Below are 18,704 nucleotides of genomic sequence, written 5' to 3' on the forward strand. Positions count from 1 at the left end.
TCATCCTTGTTTCGAGGGACCACCTTTGATGATGACTAGGCAATAATCCAATAACCAGCAGTAAACAGTAATCAATATTAATAGACAGTAATAGTCACTGATAGCCATAGATTAAACAACTAAAGGGTAAAAGTCTTCAATTAATTTCTGCTACAAAGATATCAAACAGAAGCTCCCGATATCCAGCACACATTTCAATCGACATTATTGGCCAATGGTTGCAGTCCATTGATGGTGTTGCCATGGTCCCAGCAGCAATGGACCATAATGTTTCACAGTAACTATTTACATCTATAATCATAAATCCTGTCAGTCACCTTCTTCTCCAGATCTATTTTAATACCGTTCATCAACACAGCAGTGGCTACCTTTGGTGAAAGTCTGGTTAATTTATTGAAGGTTGCTCTCTAGAAGGAAGTATTAGAAATTGTCTGTACTTACCCCAAGAAGAGTGTTCAGATGTGGAGACACATGGAACCAAAATACTCAACGAGTGTTTCTGATCATCTGCCAAAATGTAAATGAACTGAAAGAGCTGCTGGAGCCTCGCTCTCTCCACACCAGCCAGTTATTGACATTCAGCTCACCACCACACCTGCAGGAGGAGCACACTGGGAAAACCGCCCGCTCTGGGACACTGGGAAATCCGCCCGCTCTGGGACACTGGGAAATCTGCCCGCTCTGGGACACTGGGAACACCGCCCGCTCTGGGACACTGGGAACACCGCCCGCTCTGGGAAACCCGCCCGCTCTGGGACTCCGGGAAACACGCCCGCTCTGGGACTCCGGGAAACCCTGCCCGCTCTGGGACACTGGAAATTATGCCTGCTCTGGGACACTGGGAAACCCTGCCCGCTCTGGGTCACTGGGAAACCCCGCATGCTCTGGGACACGGTGAATCTCGCCTGCTCTGGGACACTGGGAAACCCCGCCCGCTCTGGGACACTGGGGGACGGGTTCTGCTCTGGGGATGGGGGACGGGCCCTCGGTATCCCAAGGCTCTGGCGATCAATGAGCCCCGGGGCCTGCCGCCCTCGGCACTCACTCCCGCGTCATTGGGCCTCAGCACCGGGAGCGTCAAACACACGGGCCCGCGGGCCGGCTCCGGCCTCACTTCCATCCGGCCCGCGCTCTTCCTTCCCCTTCGAGGCGGACTGGCGGTGGGGAGGTTCCCCGAGTGTCCCCGCAAACCCGGCCAGCTCGACTGGGAGCCCGAAGCCTTTCTGCAGCTGGCCTTTCCGAGGGCCTCCGCTCCCGCCCACGTGCTCTCCGAGCCTCCAATCACAGCCCAGCCTCCTCCCGCTCTCCCCGCTCGCGCTCCGGCGGTTGGGTTTACTAAACCCCGCCCCCTCGCCCTACCCACGTGCTTGCCGAGCCTCCAATCACAGCCCGGCTTCCTCCCGATCTTCCCGCTCGCGTTCTGGCCGTTGGCTCCGAGGCTTTGTTCGCGCCCGTCGTTCAGCCGCTTCACGCGTTCTGCAGCGGGGCCGCAGCATCCGTGCGGCGCTCACAGACTTCTCACATTGGGGAGGGGAGGGAAGGAGTAAACGGTGTAGCAGGCAAACGGGAAAGCAGAGGGAGGCTGTCGGGGCTTGGCTCAGCGTGAAAACAGCAACACACACAGGATGAACAAAGAAAGAGCCCAGAAAAGGATGAGCAGTTGGTTGTGAAGCGACAGGGCTGAGGAGGTGGTGACAGCGAGCTTCCTCTTTGAGACCAAATCCAAGGCCTGCTGACGCCTTGAGACCAAATCCAGGGCCCGCTCACACCCAGAGGCCAAATCCAAGGCCAGCTGACGCCTAGAGACCAAATCCAGGGCCCGCTCACACCCAGAGAGAAAGTCCAGGGACCGCTTACTATAAAATGAGAATGGGAGTGCCTCATTATGGGGAATTGGCTTGTTGATGAAAGGCAAGTAATGGGTGAAGATATCACAATGGAATCAGATGGCGACTGGTGGGGCCTGGTATAATGTTGTTGTCAGAAGCCTGCTCAAACTTGGATCCGCCTGGGCTTGTGCCTAAATATAATGACCCTGATGTTTTTTTCTGTGAGAAATGTAGAAATCAGAAAGAAGAGAGGAAATCAGTTTTGGGCCAGAAAGAAGGTGCCTTGAAATAACAACTTGTGAGGCTGATTTTGTGACCCATCTGCCTGAGGTAGGAAAACATGGAACAAAAACGGATATGGCGAGTGATAGTGCTGTTGTCAATACAGTGGGACTCCCTTATCCGGCACCACCCCTTGTCTGGCATTCATCTGGCGATTGGGAGTGCATGCACAGAACGCAGAACGTGGCCAACCAGCTCTCCGACTTTGGGGCCTTGTGCTGGCCTGCCGACACTTTGGGCCTGCCTGTGGAGCCGACCTCCTCCCCCGCCACCCCCCTCTCCGATCTTGGGCCGCTGACCTCCTCAGTCGGCACACCTACGCAACATGCCCAGTTTTCTTGCAGTAGAAACAATCTGCCTCACATATGAACTGCTTTTAGCGATGTGTTGTCCCAGGCACTGATAGCACAACTTCAATGCAGTTACCTTGGTCAGTTGCTGAGGCCTTGGGGCCCAACTGCCTTTTACTTTGAGCCTGCAGCCGATTTACCTCAGTTGTCTGATGACTGGAAGTGACGCAAAATTCTCGGGAGTATCGGTCAGCCATATCCATCGACATAGCTGTTGACAATCCAAATCAAAAGTGAATTTACTTCTGTTATGTTCATTTTTCAATGCACCAAGCGGTCAAGCAAAGCTTTGTTCTGTAAGTTTCTGGAATGACATTTAATTGATCGTGTGTTCCAAAATGATAATTGTTAGATCTCTTAATTTTCAATGAAATCCGAACTCCGGTTGTAGATTTAATGTAATTTTATTCTGGCAGCAGCAACAAGCTTCTGGCTGATTACCAGTTCCTTTGTCCTTCTGAGAACACATGGCAAAACATGGCTGTTCTTATCCTGGATCAATTTACAGAACTCGCCTCCTTTGACCTTATTGGCTCAATTGATATATTCTTAACCCCTAATTGGCTCGCTGCCAAAGGTCCTGAAATGTCAAGTTGATTGATGACTTAATGCAATGTGCTCAGTCGCACATAGACATGGGTCTGTGTTTTCTCAACTCTGCAGCCTGTTTGAATTCTCTATTAATAACTTTCAGCAATTTCCAGGGGATAAGTGAGTGGATAAACATTTGGCACATGGACTATAATGTGGAAAAATGTGAGGTTATCCACTTTGGCAGAAATAATAGAAAAGCAAATTATAATTGAAATGGAGAAAAATTGTAAAGTGCTGCAGTACAGAGAGATCTGGGGGTCCTTGTGCATGAAACATAAAAAGTTAGTATGCTGGTACAGCAAGTAATCGGCAAATGGCCTTTATTGCAAGGGGGATAGAGTATAAAAGCAGAGAAGTCCTGCTACAACTGTACAGGGTATTCGTGAGGCCACACCTGGAGTACTGCATACAGTTTTGATCTCCGTATTTAAGGAAGGATATACTTGCATTGGAGGCTGTTCAGAGAAGGTTCACTCGGTTGATTCCAGAGATGAGGGGATTAACTTATGAGGATAGGTTGAGTAAGTTGGCCCTGTACACATTGGAGTTCAGAAGAATGAGAGGTGATCTTATTGAAACATAAGATAATGAGGGGGCTCAATAAGGTGGATGCAGCGAGGATATTTCCACTCATAGGGGAAACTAAAACTAGGGGACATAATCTTAGAATAAGGGACGCCCATTTAAAACTGAGATGAGGAGAAATTTCTTCTCTCAGAGGGTTGTAAATCTGTGGAATTCTCTGCCCCAGAGAGTGTGGAGGCTGGGTCATTGAATATATTTAAGGCGGAGATAGATTTTTGAGCGATAAGAGAGTAAAGGGTTATGGTGAGCGGGCAGAGAAGTGGAGCTGAGTCCATGATCAGTTCAGCTATGATTGTATTCAATGGAGGGGCCAATTGCCCTACTCCTGCTCCTATTTCTTACGTGTATCACAGTCTGTTCAGGGAGAGAGTTTGGACTCTCTATCACAGTCTGTACAGGGAGAGAGGGTGCACTGTTTATCACAGTCTGTACAGGGAGAAAGTGCACTGTGTATCACAGTCTGTACAGGGAGAGAGTGTGCACTGTGTATCACAGTCTATACAGGGAGAGAGTGCACTGTGTATCACAGTCTGTACAGGGAGAGAGTGTGCACTCTATTGCTGTACAGGGAGAGAGTGGGATTTGGACCAGGATGCATGGGTTGTTCCACTTTGCTGCATTTATACCAGAAGAGCAGACCTTCAAGAATTTTGGGGCTTAAATACAGAGAGAAAATGTGTGGAGTCTTTATTATTTTATATATGGAGGAGTGTATTGTAGTGCATGACTCACTGTTTTATATTGTATACTTCAATTTACCTGTTATAGTTAAACAATCCTTCTGAGTCTCTGACCGATAGACTGTATATTCAGTCTGCTAATCAAAGAGCAGAGAAATTTCACATGGCGGTACACAATATATTTCAGTCGTGATAAACAGTGTAAGGGTTCTCTGTTTCAATTTCTGGGTCTTTTTAATCATTTACCAACTTAGGGCAAGCTCCAAGTCATAGGGGATACAGGATTCACTTACAGGAATGGTTGGTGAATGGCTGAAAGAAGGGCAGGGATGGCAGCTCAATATGCTTGGTCACAGGGTTTTCAGACGAGATAGAGATGGCGATAACAATGTAGGTGGGTTCGCAATATTGGTTAAAGAAACAAATACAGCTGTTTAATTCCTCACTCACTCTAACCTACATCCATCTAAACTCGCAGCTCTCCACTCTAGGTATATATGAACAGGAGTAGCCCATTCAGCCGCTTGTACCTGCTCTGCCATTCATTGGATCATGGCTGTTCTGTATCTTAACTCCATCTACCCATCTTTGTTTAATTTCCTTTAATAACCTTACATAACAACAATTTGACAATCAGTTATGACATTTTCATTTGACCTCCCCCACCCCGCAGCCTCAACAGCTTTTTGGGGAAAAGAGTTCCAGGTTTCTATTATTCTTTGTGAGAAGATGTGCTTCCTGACATCACCGCTGAATGGCATCGCTCTAATTTTAAGGTTTAGCCTACGTTTCGTGGAAGACGCCACCTTGGCATCAGCCTCATCACTTGGTTCGAACGAGGCTCTCACCTGTTTCAGACAAGAGCTCGGGCAGAGTGTGCATCCATAAAATGGGCGCTGCAGCAATACATTTTTAGGCCATTAAATTCAATTTTAAAACATGCCATGGTGGGACTCGAACTCATGACTCTGGGCTCCTACTGCAGAACCATAATCACGACCCTATTGTACCCTGGTGCTGGCACTATCCTTTTCCCCACCCTAAATTCCCATACCCAGATTCTGCCTATCTGCATAATCACCGTCTAGTTCCCTGTTCCTTCTAATGCTATTCATTTCCTGACCATTCATTACCAACCATTTCACTCCCCCTGTGACTTTGCCTTCTCTCTCCCCTTCAATGGAATCCATTTTTCCTTTCACCTCCTCATGTTACACCATTCAACTCCTAATATAGTAATCCATTTCTTCTTCCTTTGACATCGATTCTCACCTCATCTTCCCTTGCCATTTATTTTCCCCCCTCTTTCCTCCCTTTACCAACAATTCTGCCCGGGCCCTTGCTGTCCATCCCTCCCGCCACCCACCCGAGCATGGTTAATACACTAGAGTCCCGCTCCTCCTCTCAGTGCACTTTCAACGCTAATGGCTGGGATCCCCGTCTCTGTATACTGTAGGCAGGAATTTCCATTCTCCTGAGTGCTCACACCTACAGGACTCAGAGGGGACTTCAGGCCTGTTACCACCGCAAATCGGCGGCCATGCTGCGGTTTGGAGTGGTGCCGACTTTTGGTGGACTGGTCAATCACGGCGCTTTTGGTGGTACCACGTTGGCTGTGGTCGGTTGCTGCCGCGATGGTGATGTTCTTCCTTCCTTTTCGACTTCAGGACGTCGAGGCTGGAGAAGCTAGTTAGAACTGCTGGAGTGGTCTTTCTCCCTTCTTGATCTGATGCATAGCATAGCATGCCATAGCATTGCCTAGCATAAGCATATCCTTTGTTAAAGCAGGGCCCAGTTATACCTTTGGAACTGTTCTAATCTTCACGCCAAATCGGCCCAGATTCTTTGTTTAATTTTGGCGGTCTTGATATTTCTTTGTCATATCTTGGCGGGCCCATTAAATGTTAAGCTGTCTTGGATGTGTCGATCTTTTAAATCTGTTTGCTTGATGGGAATATTAGCTTTGCTATTTGTAATGTCTGTCTGTGCTTGGGTTTTTCATGCGGGCTGGATGTGCCATTGTTATTATGTATATGTTGGAATGGTTTTCCAGATCAGGATGATGGTTAGCTATCTCTGGGTTAATTGTTGCTATGTTAATGTCTCCTGGGGAGAAAGGCTTTCGAGTATCCACAATTCTCCAGACAATTTGCTTTAGCTTCAATACTCCAGACAGCTTCAATACTCAAACTGGCTTCTTTGAAGGATAGTTCCTTTAGCTCTTAGCCCTGCCCACACAGTCTCAATTTGCTTTGTAAAATCCCAAATTCGATTAAAGTTTGTAGTTTCTTCCTTGTGCACTTTAGGATCTCAAACTTTCTGGTAGATAGTTCCAAATTAAATTTCCTTTCCAATGAGTCCAAACACTAGGGGGGTTCTCCCCTGAATTTTGCAACACTTCAGTCCCCCCTGTGACCCTCTACACACTTGAGTGTCATGCTAGGTGAGCAAAATTCCTGATCTCCCGAGAGTCAACCTTCCCTGTATTTACCTATCGAAAACTTTAACGTGCATCCCCCTTTGAAATGCAATGCAGTTTACAGGCAAATACAATTATTCAAATTCTGTTACAGCATAGAGGGGGTCCGACGCCCCTCCATTACTCCGTTTTTACAGTAAAATAAAGGTACATAGTCAAACACAATTATAAGTACAGTAAAATAAAGGTACATAGTCAAACACAATTATAAGTACAGTAAAATAAAGGAACATAGTCAAACACATTTTTAAGTGACATTCTTACAACACTCGATTTCTGCGTTTCTACAGCAGGTGAAAATAATAACAAATTAAACATGGTAGTATGGTGTCACCACTCCCTGCGCGATTCCCAAGTTCGACCAAGGAGCGTACAGCACCCTTTGGTGCCTGACCTGATGGCCTCTGCGTTTCACTCAGCAAGTGAGACATCATAAGTAAAGAATAATCACGAGTTGACAGACAACCAAAATGTGGGAAGCTATTCTGATCCCAGCAGGGACCTCTATATTTCTGAAAATATCCCACCAGGGTGGAACTGTAATCTCCAGAATTTTCCTCCCGATCTCAATTGTTTCCTGTTCTAGAGTGTAGAAATGTTTTTGTGAGATTACTACAGCTTCTAGCAGAGCGGTAAGATGTTTGGGTCGAGGGGGAATTTCATAATCATAATGTCAAACCTAATATTGCAGGTTTGTGATGTTTTCTCTCACAGTGAGGTGAACAGTGGAGGGTTCGGGAATGGGGACAATCCGTTCCTGGGCCACTTGAACTTCCGCCTCGGGTTTAAAGCAAAAACTGCTGTCACTGAGCAGGTAGTGGGGCGCACTTGTGCTGACACAATATGTCCGACCCCCTATGTATGCTACCTGTGGAGGAACATGGTCTTGTGCCATTATATCCATGGTACAGTTGATAGGCTGTGCGCCAACAGCTTTAAACTCGCACTGTGGTTTAGAATAGGCATTCAGGTGCTGGGGACACAGTATTATGTGTGTACCCCATCTCTGGCACCCGGAGAGGCCAGTACCCATCATAGCGTGCTCCCACTTTATGACATATGGTGGGACCGCTGTGAAAAAAATGTGTGCACCTCCTTGAATGACTCCAATGTTCTCCACCCTATATACCGGTGTGGATCGGGCTATCCCACCCATTCTTAGTACTATCCCCATGACCGGCATTCTTAGTACTATCCCCATGATGGTGTGATTAGAACGCCCGCAATTTACTGGGACAGGGTAGGCTTCAGAAGCTAGGCGGAGCTGACACGGGCTTAGTAAATTACTATACGGGTGGAGGGCTACGAGGTGCTTGTTACTGATGCGGGAGGAGTCTAAACCTTGTTTTAAATTCTCCAGGTTGTTGCGGCCCTGCCCCATACAGCACACACACCTCGTTCTGGGCAGCCTGGTCCGAAGCATTCCTATCCTCCTGTATGAGTGCATTCACTGTCTGTGTATGTTTTTCCAGCTCAGCCACAATCTCTTTTAAATGGAACATCATAGCCTGGTCCTCGTGTAACTCTGAGCCTACTATTGTGTTTTCCTCTTTCAGGATCTTTCTCAGTTGGTTGTTTAGACCATTTATCTGCATTTGCAATTGTATATCGTCTCGGCTATTTATCACAGAGGACCCTGTATTATATGCAGTAAAAATATTGTTCAAGATTCCTGTTGTGTATCTGTAAAGCATGCACTCCATGTTCCACCACCAGGGAGCGCATCCCCTGAAGTCCTTTGGTAACACTGTATATAAGCCATTCCCTAAGGCCTGTTCCTCACTCTGGAGTGTCTTAATATTAAGACTGAGGTCACTGTTACTTTAACCTCACTGTGCAGTCTCATCTGTGTTAGGAACACAATAACTGGCGACGAGTATACGAATCAAACGCAAAGATGCAGCAAACTTTGGGCATCCTGGAGAAGTTCTCAGAGGGTGAGGACTGGGAAGCCTATGTCGACCGGCTAGACCAGTACTTTGTAGCTAACAAGCTGGACGGAGAAGGAAGCACTGCGAAAAGTCCTCCTCACGGTCTGCGGGGCACCAACCTACAGCCTCATGAAGAATCTTCTGGCTCTGGTGAAACCCACAGATAAGTCGTATGAGGAGTTGTGTACTCTGGTTCGGGAGCATCTTAACACGAGGGAGAGCGCGCTGATGGCGAGGTATCGGTTCTACATGTGCCAGCGATCTTAAGGTCAGGAAGTGGCGAGCTACGTCTCCGAGCTAAGGCGACTTGCAGGACAATGTGAGTTTGATGGCTACCTGGAGCAGATGCTCAGAGACTGTTTTGTACTGGGCATTGGCCACAGGACCATCCTACGAAAACTTTTGACTGTAGAGACATCGACCCTCAGTAAGGCCATTGCGATAGCACAGGCGTTTATGTTCACCAGTGATACCACCAAACAAATCTCTCAGCACACAAGTGCTAGCAATGTTTATAAATTAACTGGAACTGTGTTTGCGAGCAGAAATGTATAGGGCAGAAACCACGAGTCTGCAACTGCCAGCAGGCCTCAGGTGAACCAGCTGACTCAGAGTCTGCAACAAAGGATGAATGCAAGGCAATTCACACCTTGTTGGCGTTGTGGAGGCTTCCATTCAGCCTATTCATGTCGCTTCAAAGGGTATGTTTGAAACAGCCGTGGAACAATGGGGCACCTCCAACGAGCTTGCAGACGAGCTGCAAGCTCTGCAAATCCTGCTAACCACCACGTGGCAGAGGAAGATTGGTCCATGGTGGGTCAAAGCAATTTCGAGCCTCAGAGAGAGGAGGCAGATGCTGAAGTACACAGGGTGCACAAGTTTTTGACGAAATGTCCACCTATAATGCTAAATGTAAAATTGAATGGCTTACCCGTAGCCATGGAACTGGACACTGGCGCTAGCCAATCCATCATGAGTAAAAAGATGTTTGAGAGACTGTGTCAGCCCTGAGCCCCATCCCTGCAAAACTGAGAACGTACACCAAAGATCTCATCACTGTCCTGGGCAGCGCCATGGTCAAGGGCACGGTGCACGAACTGCCACTCTGGATTGTCCCGGGTGATGGCCCCACACTGCTTGGAAGGAGCTGGCTGGACAAAATCCGTTGGAACTGGGATGACATCCGAGCGCTATCACATGTCGATGAAGCCTCATGTACCCAGGTTCTCAACAAATTTCCTTCCCTTTCTGAGCCAGACATTGAATTTGCTGACCTCCGTGCCCCCAAACTGAGGGAAGGGACAATTCGACCTGGGTTGCTGCTCCTGGTTGCCATCCAGCGACTCACCCAATGACCCAAGATGTTGAGTAAGGGTGGAAGAGTAAGGATGTCTTGCTGCAATTATATAGGGCTTTGGTGAGATCACACCTTGAATACTGTGCACAGTTTTGATTTCCTTACCTAAGGAAGGATACACTTGCCTTAGAGGGGGTGCAACAAAGGTTCACTAGACTGATTCCTGAGATGAGAGGGTTGTCCTTTAAGGAGAGATTGAGTCGAATGTGCCTATATTCTCTAGAGTTTAGAAGAATGAGAGGTGATCTCATTGAAACATATAAAATCTTTGGAGCGATTGACAGGGTAAATGCCGAAAGGCTGTTTTCTCTAGCTGGAGGGTCTAGAACCAGGGGTCACAGTCTCAGAATAAATGGTTGGCCATTTAGGACTGAGATGAGAAGTTTCTTAACTCAGAGGACTCTGAAGCTGAGGCATTCTCAACCCCAGAGCATTGTGGCTGCTCAGTCATTAATATATTCCAGACTGAGGCTTATAGAATTTGACATTAATGGAATCAAGAGATATAGGGATAGTGCGGGGAAGGAGAGTTGAGATAAAAGCTCAGCCATGATCACATTGAATAGCGGAGCAGGCTTGAGGGGCCATACGGCCTACTCCTGCTCCTAATTCTTAAGTTCTTAATCCCAGAATAATAACAAATTTACCACAATCTCAGAATACTCAGCAATTCATCACAATCCAGAATTAATCACCAATTCATCACAATCCCAGAATAACAAATTCATAAAATTCATACAATAATCACCAATTCATCAAATTTCTGGAATAACCATCAGTTTATCAAATTCCCAGAATAATCTACAATTCATCACAATCTTGGAATAATCACCAATTCATCACAATCCCAGAATAATCAACAATTCATCACAATCCCGGAACAATCACCAATTCATCACAATCTTGGAATAATCACCAATTCATCACAATCCTGGAATAATCAACAATTTATCACAATCCTACAATAATCACCAATTCATCACAATCCTGGAATAATCACCAATTCATCACAATCCTGGAATCACCAATTTATCACAATCTTGGAATAATCACCAATTCATCAGAATCCTGGAATAATCAACAATTTATCACAATCCTACAATAATCACCAATTCATCACAATCCTGGAATCACCAATTTATCACAATCCTGGAATAATCACCAATTCATCACAATCCTGGAATCACCAATTCATCACAATCCCAGAATATTCAACAATTCATCACAATCCCAGAATAATCATTTTATCACAATCTCACAAGCACCGCACAATATTCAAATCAGCACAGTGTTTAAACCCATAGAAAATAGGTGCAGGAGTAGGCCATTCGGCCCTTCTAGCCTGCACCGCCATTCAATGAGTTCATGGCTGAACATGCAACTTCAGTACCCTATTCCTGCTTTCGCACCATACCCCTTGATACCCTAGTAGTAAGGACTTCATCTAACTCCTTTTTGAATATATTTAGTGAATTGGCCTCAACAACTTTCTGTGGTAGAGAATTCCACAGGTTCACCACTCTCTGGGTGAAGAAGTTCCTCCTCATCTCGTTCCTAAATGGCTTACCCCTTATCCTTAGACTGTGTCCCCTGGTTCAAGACTTCCCCAACATTGGGAACTTTCTTCCTGCATCTAACCTGTCTAACCCCGTCAGAATTTTAAATGTTTCTATGAGGTCCCCTCTCATTTTTCTGAACTCCAGTGAATACAAGCCCAGTTGATCCAGTCTTTCTTGATAGGTCAGTCCTGCCATCCCGGGAATCAGTCTGGTGAACCTTCGCTGCACTCCCTCAATAGGAGACCAAAACTGTACACAATACTCCAGGTGTGTCCTCACCAAGGCCCTGTACAACTGTAGCAACACCTCCCTGCCCCTGTACTCAAATCCCCTCGCTATGAAGGCCAACATGCCATTTGCTTTCTTAACCGCCTGCTGTACCTGCATGCCAATCTTCAATGACTGATGTACCATGACACCCAGGTCTCTTTGCACCTCCCCTTTTCCTAAACTGTCACCATTCAGATAATAGTCTGTCTCTCTGTTTTTACCACCAAAGTGGATAACCTCACATTTATCCACATTATACTTCATCTGCCATGCATTTGCCCACTCACCTAACCTATCCAAGTCGCTCTGCAGCCTCATAGCATCCTCCTCGCAGCTCACACTGCCACCCAACTTAGTGTCATCCGTAAATTTGGAGATACTACATTTAATCCCCTCGTCTAAATCATTAATGTACAGTGTAAACAGCTGGGGCCCCAGCACAGAACCTTGCGGTACCCCACTAGTCACTGTCTGCCATTCTGAAAAGTCCCCATTTACTCCTACTCTTTGCTTCCTGTCTGACAACCAGTTCTCAATCCATGTCAGCACACTACCCCCAATCCCATGTACTTTAACTTTGCACATTAATCTCTTGTGTGGGACCTTGTCGAAAGCCTTCTGAAAGTCCAAATATACCACATCAACTGGTTCTCCCTTGTCCACTCTACTGGAAACATCCTCAAAAAATTCCAGAAGATTTGTCAAGCATGATTTCCCTTTCACAAATCCATGCTGACTTGGACCTATCATGTCACCTCTTTCCAAATGCACTGCTATGACATCCTTAATAATTGATTCCATCATTTTACCCACTACCGATGTCAGGCTGACTGGTCTATAATTCCCTGTTATCTCTCTCCCTCCTTTTTTAAGAAGTGGAGTTACATTGGCTACCCTCCACTCCATAGGAACTGATCCAGAGTCAATGGAATGTTGGAAAATGACTGTCAATGCATCCACTATTTCCAAAGCCACCTCCTTAAGTACTCTGGGATGCAGTCCATCAGGCCCTGGGGATTTATCGGCCTTCAAACCCATCAATTTCCCCAACACAATTTCCCGACTAATAAGGATTTCCCTCAGTTGCTCCTCCTTACTAGACCCTCCGACCCCTTTTATATCCGGAAGGTTGTTTGTGTCCTCCTTAGTGAATACCGAACCAAAGTACTTGTTCAATTGGTCCGCCATTTCTTTGTTCCCCATTATGACTTCCCCTGATTCTGACTGCGTTTGTCTTTACTAACCTTTTTCTCTTTACATATCTATAGAAACTTTTGCAATCCATCTTAATGTACCCTGCAAGCTTCTTCTCGTACTCCATTTTCCCTGCCCTAATCAAACCCTTTGTCCTCCTCTGCTGAGTTCTAAATTTCTCCCAGTCCCCGGGTTCGCTGCTATTTCTGGCCAATTTGTATGCCACTTCCTTGGCTTTAATACTATCCCTGATTTCCCTTGATAGCCATGGTTGAGCCACCTTCCCTTTTTTATTTTTACGCCAGACAGGAATGTACAATTGTTGTAGTTCATCCATGCGGTCTCTAAATGTCTGCCATTGACCATCCACAGTCAACCCCTTAAGTATCATTCGCCAATCTATCCTCGCCTCATACCTTCAAAGTTAGCCTTCTTTAAGTTCTGGACCATGGTCTCTGAATTAACTGTTCCATTCTCCATCCTAATGCAGAATTCCACCATATTATGGTCACTCTTCCCCAAGGGGTCTCGCACAACGAGATTGTTCATTAATCCTCTCTCATTACACAACACCCAGTCTAAGATGGCCTCTCCCCTAGTTGGTTCCTCGACATATTGGTCAAAAAAACTATCCCTTATGCACTCCAGGAAATCCTCCTCCACCGTATTGCTTCCAGTTTGGTTAGCCCAATCTATGTGCATATTAAAGTCACCCATTATAACTGCTGCACCTTTATTGCATGCACCCCTAATTTCCTGTTTGATGCCCTCCCCAACATCACTACTACTGTTTGGAGGTCTGTACACAACTCCCACTAACGTTTTTTGCCCTTTGGTGTTCTGCAGCTCTACCCATATAGATTCCACATCATCCAAGCTAATGTCCTTCCTAACTATTGCCTTAATCTCCTCCTTAACCAGCAATGCTACCCCACCTCCTTTTCCTTTTATTCTATCCTTCCTGAATGTTGAATAACCTTGGATGTTGAGTTCCCAGCCCTGATTATCCTGTTCAGACCCTTGCACTCGTTCCACGCTGGATCACTGTAGTTCACAGCTAACTCTTTCACACATTAAAAGCAAATGAATTAACCAGGGGCCTTACTTTTCATAGTCGTGCTTGCAGTACAGCTGCCTGTCCCGGCAGTAGCAGGTACCAGAGAGCGGCTGCAGACATGCTGTGCATTTCAAACATGCTTCGTGCCAGGATCGCTCATTGACCTGCAGAAGGTAGCGGTCAGTGATGGTAACGTTGCAGCCCGCACACATCTGCCCTGTTTTCTGCCCGAAGCCTAGACAACAACATTCTGAAATGAGTTCACAAAATCATTTCCTTTTTCATAGCAACATAGGCCCTTCGAGCCTGCACCACCATTCAATATGATCATGGCTGATCATGCAACTTCAGTACCCCACTCCTGCTTTCTCTCCATACCCCTGTAAGGCCCACATCTAACTCCCTTTTGAATATATCTAACGAATTGGCTTCAACAACTTTCTGTGGTAGAGAATTTCACAGGTTCACAACTCTCTGAGTGAAGAAGTTTTTCCTCATCTCGGTCCTAAATGGCTTACCCCTTATCCTTAGATTGTGACCCCTGGTTCTGGACTTCTCCAACATCGGGAACACTCTTCCTGCATCTAACCTGTCCAATCCCATCAGAATTTTATATGTTTCTCCAGTTTTACACCTACCGCCTCCAAGAATGTCCCCCCGTTATTGTTTTTTGGTGGGGGGGGGGCCGGTCACTGCCCCTTTAAGGGGCTGCGTGGTCCAGTCACAATTTTGCGCATTTGAAACTTAACATTGAAAAGGCCAGTTCCTGGGCTTCGCAGGACTGGCAGAAACTTGCGCAATCATGTGGCCATGCAGCTTAGAGGGAATGTTGCCCTCCACCATTTCAACCACCTACTCCATCCACTACCGCACACCGTGGCTGCAGTGTGTACCATCTACAAGATGCACTGCAGCAACTCACCAAGGTTTCTTCAAAAGCACCTCTTAAACCCGTGACCTTTACCACCTAGAAGGACAAGGGCAGCAGATGTGTGGGGACCCGATGCCCCATGCACTATACCAGATATCCCATGTCCTATGCCCAATGTTCCATGCCTGATGTGCTGATGCTACTACCACTGAGCATGAAGGTGGATGTTGGCAAGCCATTTATCGGAAAAAGAAGGCTTATGAAGAGCAAACAATTCTGAAGACAAGGAGCAGATACTCACCGGGATCGAGGGTTGAACCAGTTTGTTTCAAACACGTGGGAGGCTCTTCTGTTTTCATGTTGCCTGGCACATTCTGTAACATAAACCTATCAAATCAATAGATAAATATCAAGTCAAAATATGTATGCTAAATCCAACCAAATAATGATCAGCTGGGTATGAAGTAGATTTGGGTTTGTGACAGACTGCCGTACATCTGGAACGATGAACATCACTAAAACAGATTATCTGATCATTTATCACATTGCTGTTTGTGGGAGCTTGCTGTGCATAAATTAGTTGCCGCGTTTCCTACATTACAAGAGTAACTACACTTCAAAAAGTACTTCATTGACTGTAAAGCACTTTGAGACGTCCGATGGTCGTGAAAGGTGCTAGATAAATGCATGTCTTTATTTTTCTTTAGTCAGAGAAGATACATAAGAAATAGGAGCAGGAGTAGGCCACCTGGCCATTTAATAAGATCTTAGCTGATCTGATCATGGACTTAGCTCCACTTCCCTGCCTGCTCCCCATAACCATTTATTCTCTTGTCGCTCAAAAATCAGTCTATTTCTGCCTTAAATTCAATGACCCAGCTTCCACAGCTCTCTGGGGCAGAGAATTCCACATATTTATAACCCTCTGAGAGAAGAAATTTCTCCTCATCTCAGTTTTAAATGGGCGGCCCCTTATTCTGAGACTATGTCCTCTAGTTTTAGTTTCCCCTATGAGTGGAAATATCCTCGCTGCATCCACCTTGTTGAGGCCCCTCATTATCTTATATGTTTCGATAAGATCACCTCTCAGTCTTCTGAATGCCAATGTGTATAGGGTCCAAGCTACTCAATCTATCTTCATAAGTCAACCACCTCATCTCCGGAATCAACCTAGTGAACCTTCTCTGGACAGCCTCCTTAAATACGGAGACCAAAACTGTATGCAGTACTCCAGGTGTGGCCTCACCAATACCCTGTACAGTTGTAGCAGGACTTCTGCTTTTATGCTCTACACCCCTTGCAATAAAGGCCAACATTTCATTTGCCTTCCTGATTACTTGCTGTACCTGCATACTAACTTTTTGTGTTTCATGCACAAGGACACTCAAGTCCCTCTATACTGCAGCACTTTGCAATTTTTTCCCATTTAAATTATAATTTCCTTGTCTATTTTTTTTGCCAATGTGGATAACCTCACAATTTCCCACATTATACTCCAGCTGCCAATTTTTTGCCCACTCACTGTCTATATCCTTTTGCAGATGTTTTGTGTCCTCCTCACAATTTGCTTTCCCACCCATCTTCAGCAAATTTGGCTACATTACACTCGGTCCCTTCATCCAAGTCATTAATATAGATTGTAAATAATTGAGGACCAAGCACACCACTAGTCACTGTTTGCCAACCTGAAAATGACCCATTTATCCCGGCTCTCTGTTTTCTGTTAATTAGCCAATCCTCTATCCATGCTAATATATTACCCCCAACCCCGTGAACTTTTACTTGTGCATTAACCTTTTATGTCGCACCTTATCGAATGCCTTCTAGAAATCAAAATACACCACATCCACTAGTTCCCCCTTCTCCACCCTGCTTGTTACATCGTCAAAGAACTCCAGCAAATTTGTCAAACATGATTTCCCTTTCATAAAACCATGCTGACACTGTTTGATTCAATTCTGCTTTTCCAAATGTCCCGCTACTGCTTCTTTAATAATAGACTCCAGCATTTTCCCAATGACAGATGTTAGGCTAACTGGTCTATAGTTTCCTGCTTTGTGTCTGCCTCCTTTTTTAAATAGGTGTGTTACATTTGCAGTTTTCCAATCTGCTGGGACCTCCCCAGAATCCTGGGAATTTTAGTAGCTTACAACCAATGCATCCACTATCTCTACAGCCACTTCTTTTAAGACCCTAGGATGTAAGCCATCAGGTCCAGGGGACTTGTCCACCTTTAGTTCCATTAGTTTACCACCTTTAATCCCATTATTTTACTGAGTACTACTTCATTAGTGATAGTGATTGTATCAAGATCCTCCCTCCCTATAGTCCCTGATTATCCCCTATTGGAATGTTTTTAGTGTCTTCTACCATAAAGACCGATACAAAATATTTGTTCAACGTCTCTGCCATTTCCCTGTTCTCCATTATTAATTCCCCAGTCTCATCCTCCAGGGGACCAACATTTACGTTAGTCACTCTTTTCCTTTTTATGTACCTGTAGAAACTCTTACTATCTGTTTTTATATTTTGTGGTCGTTTACTTTCATAATCTATCTTCCCTCTTTTTATAATTTTTTTAGTCGTTCCTTGCTGGCTTTGAACCTGGATGAGTTTGGCTCACTGATTTAAATTGCTAGTGGCTGCACTGATGTAAATAGCACATGTTTTCTGTAACCTGAGGAGCAAGTTGATTATCCAATAGCCACATCTGGTTACACCTTGCCTAACATTGTTCAACAGGTTTGGATCTCCAGAGATGCAAATGCAGTTCCCTGCTGATTTTAAAAAAAGACTTTATATCGTGCCTTTCACAAAGGCTCAGCGGACGTTTCAAAGCGCTTTACAGCCAATGAAATGCTTTTGGAGTGCAGTCACTGTTGTAATGTGAGAAACACGGCAGCCAACTTGCTCACAGCAAACTCCCACAAACAGTAATGTGATAATGACCAAATAATCTTGTTATGTTGATTGAGGGATAAATATTGGCTAGGACACCAGCAATAACTCGCCTGCTCTTCTTCAAAATAGTGACATGGGATCTTTTACATCCAGTTGAGTTTAATGTCTTCTGAAAGACAGCACCTCTGACTGTGCAGCACTTCATCAGCTCTGCGCTGGAATGTCAGCCGAGATTTTTTTTATGCACTTATGTTTCTTGAGTGGGATTTGAACCCACAACCATTTTAACTCAGAGACAAACATGCTACGCACTGAGCCACAGCCTAGAATGTGTCCTGAATGATTAGAATGTATCATTCCTGGCGAGTTTCACACTCACTTATTAGGGCAAATTCAATCATCCTATGCTCCTAACACGGGACCTTACTATATGGGAGCTAAAGTAGGAAACAGGGTGATACAAATCTGACTGCTGTAGATACCTCCTTGGGTTCAGTGGTGTAAGTTACTCTCCCATAAGAAGTTTCCACGCCCCCTATGTGCTAGAGCTGACTCACACTGTCCAATATCTTATATAAAAGCATAACCCGGGGATGTAACAATGCAGTCAAAAGTGTAAAACGGGTGATCGTGAATCGACAGCCTGCTTTACATCTCACCCGATTTTTATTTCCCTCTTACACTATCGCACAGAGTTATGATCTACCCCACTGCAGCTCTATTCACATATGGACTAGGTAGTGTATCTTGCACACAGGTCCTCAT

At 45.4% G+C, this 18,704-nt stretch overlaps 1 long non-coding RNA gene across 1 annotated transcript in view; it reads left to right on the forward strand.

Moving 5' to 3' along the window:
• The first annotated feature begins 1,451 nt into the window (after positions 1 to 1,451).
• Positions 1,452 to 18,704, forward strand: part of LOC139237841 (uncharacterized) — a 39,389-nt gene continuing 22,136 nt past the window's right edge. Inside the window, exon 1 of the long non-coding RNA XR_011588532.1 lies at positions 1,452 to 2,757. This is a non-coding gene — a long non-coding RNA (uncharacterized lncRNA). The remainder of the gene's footprint in view (positions 2,758 to 18,704) is intronic.

The sequence above is a fragment of the Pristiophorus japonicus genome, chromosome 24 (genome assembly GCF_044704955.1).
Source record: "Pristiophorus japonicus isolate sPriJap1 chromosome 24, sPriJap1.hap1, whole genome shotgun sequence".
Taxonomy (NCBI): domain Eukaryota; kingdom Metazoa; phylum Chordata; class Chondrichthyes; family Pristiophoridae; genus Pristiophorus; species Pristiophorus japonicus.